A 5258-nucleotide genomic window follows, 5' to 3' on the forward strand; every position below is an offset into this window, starting at 1 on the left:
ACACACACAAAAGAAGTAGCCTGATGTTAACTAATCAGTTATTTCTCTGTCTCTCTCTTTTTTTCTTTTTTCTTTTTTTTTTTAACAGGGGTTCTTGCTCTGTCATGCAGGCTGGAGTGCAGTGGCATGATCGTAGCTTGCTGTAGCCTAGAACTCTTGGCTTCAAGTGATCCTCCCACCTCAACCTCCTGGGTAGCTGGGATTACAGATGGGAGCCACATTTTTTTCTATTATTCTGCTTCACTGTCCTGCCTTACAGAAAAGTAGCTGTGGAATGATTAATATCCTCTTTGCTCTCTTCGTTTCTGCTTTCTTCAGCCGTCCTCTGCCTACAAAGCTAACTCCTTCTGCTCAGCTCATCAGAACACTTATTATATTTTATGGAATGAAGTGTTGCCCAATTCTAGAACCACAATACAGCCAACTGAGCTATTTAAACTGTTTGTTGTAATTTTGTCTGTTGACAACATAAGATAGATCCTTTACACAATATGTTCATGTTGACTTGAAAATCTGCAAAGAGATACTAAGTTTTACAAGTCTTTTAAAGCTTTTGAGAGCAAAAACTTTGAAGACTATTGGTCTAAGGAACTTAACCGAAAGGTCTACATCAGCTTATACACACGATTTAATGACAAGCACAGGTCTTCTTAAGGAAAAGGTGATTTTGAATGGAGTTAGATTGTTCCCAGCCCAATCTTCAGGAAGCTGTGTCCCTGTCAGGGGAAAAATGGCTTACAAATAGTGCTGGTAAAAAACATGGAGCCACATCACCCAGATATCTGTGGGAAACATCTCAAACCAGCACAGTTTTCAGACAGACAAATGAGGGGTGAAGGACTAGCATCATTATAGTGCCTATGCCAAGAGCCACAGGGCACCAGAAATACCACAAGGTAGCCAGAGAGACCACAGAAATTCAAATTGCTGTCTGACAAACCTTGGGAACCTTCTGCATTAGTTGGGAGAAGTTGTGGGGAGCAGGATGCATGTGGTTCTAGCTCCCTCTATTTCATCCAATCTGTAGGATTAGCATCTCATTGCTGTTCTTGATAGCTCATTGGGCATGGCCTGGGGAAATGCAGGTAACACTTTAGATAAAATGTCTAGAAGTCATTAAATAGACAATCCCTTTCTTCATTGTCTGCACCTCCAGCCTCCCTCTCTTCCCAATCAAATATGAGGAAACTGAGGCCCAACAAAGTTGAACTGTCAAAAGTTCTGAGGGAGTGCCTGGTCAAAATGAGAAAGGAACACAGACATTTCCATTTCTGTTTCTACTCAGCTCTCCTAATTTCAAGTCCAGAATTTTAGCCACAAACCAGACACTACTGCAAATAAACTCCCAGAAGGACATTACTTTGTATTTTTCTCAAGTTGATTTTTATGTCATTTGGCTAAGACACAGAATTGGATGTGGACAACAAGCTGGGTGTGAAGTTGTAACTCTTCCTGACTCACCAGGTGCACCACTCCACTTGGGCAGCAGCTCACCCATCAATAGGACAAGCCCTACTAGGAGATGGTGGCAGGGATTTGTCTGGATGCTGTGTGATCAACAACGACACAACAAGTACTGGTTTTCTTCCTTCATTCCCAGTCTAGTATACCTCCTCTTGATAGTGTCACCTGTTGCAGGGACTCTGGGAGATCCCTATGGGTAACAGAGGCCCCATTTGTAAAAGGAAAGAAAATTATTTATATTGAGAACTTCATCAAGAATTTTCAGTACTGCTTGGCAAAGTACAGATTAATTAACATGAATTTGTTAATTAATTCATGTTATTAACATGAATAAGAAAGACCAACTATACAATCTCCAGCAGAAATTCTCATACAGACACTATACAAAATTTGAAGACGTACACTTCATGTGCTAAAAGATATTTCTAGACTTCTTTGTCAAGGACTCCTTTCTATGGGGTCCCGGGTTGTACCACATTTCTGCAAAGTTCACACTTCTAATCTAAATCAACGTTACTTGGCTCCCTTGTACACCAGTTTCTTCTAGACCTATAGGGTTATATACATTCTGCACGATTTGACAAAATCTTGTGAATCATTCTATTTCTCAAATTTTTGTTTCTGATCCAATCCAGCTCACAGCACCCTTTACAACTTAACATACTTCCAAGTATAACTTAGAAAGGGGATGGAAACTACAAGGATGGGGAGCTTCACACATTTCCCCCAGATAAGGCAAATATTGCTCATCAATTGCCACATTTGTTTCATGGATTCAGTTGAGGTTCAGTCTCAACTCTTCTCGTCCTAATACTCCAGGCAACACTGACAACTAATTAGAATTGACATCTAAATATCTCAATTAAAATCTATTTGCTTGGGTAAGCATATGCACAGAAGAAAAGAAAGAAAAAATCTATTTTCAACCCCAGGATTAGATTTAATCACTAAAAAATCTAGTTCTTGAGAGTTTTTGTATTTGGGGTTTTTTTTTTTTTTTTTTTTTTGGAAGATGAGGGCTCACTATTTTACCTTGAACTCCTGGGCTCAAGCGATCCTCCTGCCTCAGCATCCCAAATAGTTGGGATTACAGGCACGTGCCACTGCACTGGCCTTAGAGTTTGTTGAGGATCCCAAATCTTATTCCTGGCACTTAAATGTTACATTCCCAATGGCAACATTCTTTAGATGACTCCAAAGTTCCATCTCTCTTTGAATACACGTTAGAATTCTAACCTCCTGAGTTTTGACATGTACCAAGAAATATCTTCAGGTGTGGAGATAAGGGACGGTTTATCTATTCGCTCTTTTCCTTTCATTCTTTGGAGTGAGTAGACCTGCTATTTCCCAAAATTTCTACTAAGTTGGCCCTTAGGATTTTAGCTTGATTTGAGTTTAAGGTGGACATTATATCTGTTCATATTTTATCTGACTTATCCACCCTTCAGAACTCTGAAAAATAGTCACTGCATAGTTATTATTAAATATCAACAGACTTGAGAGCTTATATATGCCCCAGATAGGCAGATATTGAATGAATGAGCATAATTCCATGATGAATAAGCATTATGGAAAAGTAAGTCCAAATCTTATTTTTTTTTAGGATTTCAGAACCTAAGGAAGATTCTTAGAGTTTGTAACAGAATCAAATGTATCTGGTTCAGTATTTTACCAAGAGTGCTCCTTAGAACAGAAGACCTCAAGTTCCCTATATAAAAGGGATCCTGTAATCAAGTTTGGGGACCCTGAATCCAATGTTTCACTGAAATATTCATAGTTTACATTATCATATTAAATGTTGTTTTAAAAAATACTGCAGTAAATAGATAGGCCTATTCAGTTGTGCCTAAGCCAAACTTCTGGGGAGCACTGAAACTTTGTTTTCTGTTATCTGTTAACAGATGGAATGACTCTTCTAAAGAACATGCTGTAGGAAGTCTGAATATATCCAACCTCTTGCCTCAATCAGAAACGAAACTTACAATGTGAAAGACGATGACCACCCTTTATAAAACGTCCTCAGGTCTGAAAAGGCTACCAATTCCCTTCATGACCTCTGTCTAATCCCCACAGGGTCAAGTTCTTACTTTGTCTAATCAAACTCTCTCTTGCAACAATTCATTCCCTGCATGTTATCTTTTCCCTCTTACTCTCTCCCTTGTGGATATGGAGAAGTCAACAGCCTTCTCTTTAAGAAAACCATCCACAAAGGCTTTAAAAAAAATGCAAATATGAGAATATTCCTCCCTAGATTAATGAGTTTCTCATTGCCTTTAAGACAATCCAAATGCTGGGACTGCCCTTTCTATTTCATAGAATGGGTTGTTGCCTGATTCTAAAAAATAAAACTAATAATAATAAAAAGACAATCCAAATTCTAAGGAATAACAGTTGCAAGCAAGGCACCCTTTTCCCTGTTCATCTTCTTTCTTTCTTTCTTTCTTTCTTTTTTTAAGAGACAGAGTCTTGCTATGTCTCCCCGGCTGATCTGGAACTCCTGGACTCAAGCAATTTTCCTGTCTCAGCCTCCTGAGTAGCTGGGATTACAGGCATGCACTACTGTGCCAGCTTCACCTCTCTTTCTTTGGCATCCAACCTGCTTTCTTCTTACCCCCTGTCCATCATACTCTATTTAGGAGTCCTCAAATATACTGTTTCTATTTTGCACATGCTTTCTAAAATGCCTTCCCCTACCCACCAGGTAAACTCATACCCATCTTGCAGTCTCAGGTCAAATCCCACCTTCTCTGGAATCTTCCCTGATCACTGGCTCACCTGCCCTTCTTCCAGGCTCCAATAGCATTTGGAATCTATCTTCCCTCAGCATATCACAGTGATTGTAGATATATATTTCAATATCTAACTTCGACCCCATAGGACAAAACCTTACCACAGTACCTGGTGTATGATAAGCATGTAATCAATATTTGCTTAAGGAATTAAACAGGACCCTCTGCTTGGCCATAGCCCTTGTCCAGCCTTGCATGGCATGAGATTGGAGAAGACGTTCAAGCAGTGTCACTCCTTCGAACAAAGAGTGGAGGTCCCACTTATCTGACAGCAGCATCCTACCAAAATCCCAGTGACAAAAGAATGACACAGGGGTGAAAAGCAGCTTCCTGTCCGGGAAAAACCAAGTAATTTTGTACCTGATCAGGTCAACATGAGTAAACTCGTCAAGATAATTAGAAGGCCCTTAAAGCTCGATAGTAATCAAGCCCTCTTCCTAGTGGTGACCAGAGACAGCTTGGTGAGTATTTCCATGCTGATTTATGAAGTGTATGAAAGTGAGAAGGATGAAGACGAATTCCTGTATGTGATAGTATATACCTCTAGGGAGACATTTGGAGTGAAGCTGTCAGTATAAGACTAGAAACACACACACACAAAATGCATCTATTCCAGAATGTTTAAATCATTCCCAGAGTCGGGGCGGTGGGGGGGGGGGGGGGAGGATAAAAAGGGGATATTACCAATTGAGATTGATCAGTTCATCTAATCACAGATCATCAAAACAGCAGTGTTCCCACCTAGGAGTTTAGAAAGTTGTGTTTGCATTTAAAGCAGAAAAACTGAGCTCTGAATGAGCAAATTCAATTTTAGAAAACTATATTATTTATCCTAGGCTATCTTGTTTTCAAATTTTAGAAGTTCAAAAATAAAATACTTTGCATTTGATGTTGCCAGTGAAATAATTCTTCAAGTTCTTTTAATGCTCCTTTCCCCATCCCCCTGCCCCCCAAATAGGCACTTGCAATTGGAGCAGTAACTTAAAGGCATTCAGAGAGACAATG

General features: G+C 39.6%; 1 long non-coding RNA gene across 1 annotated transcript; it reads left to right on the forward strand.

Annotated features, from left to right (window-relative positions):
• The first annotated feature begins 2712 nt into the window (after positions 1–2712).
• On the forward strand, positions 2713–4839 carry LOC109029240 (uncharacterized). Its single transcript, XR_002008315.3, has 3 exons — positions 2713–2791; positions 3366–3487; positions 4432–4839. It is a non-coding gene; the product is annotated as an uncharacterized lncRNA (long non-coding RNA).
• The last annotated feature ends 419 nt before the right edge of the window (positions 4840–5258 follow it).

Source organism: Gorilla gorilla, chromosome 1 (genome assembly GCF_029281585.2).
Source record: "Gorilla gorilla gorilla isolate KB3781 chromosome 1, NHGRI_mGorGor1-v2.1_pri, whole genome shotgun sequence".
In the NCBI taxonomy this organism is placed as follows: domain Eukaryota; kingdom Metazoa; phylum Chordata; class Mammalia; order Primates; family Hominidae; genus Gorilla; species Gorilla gorilla.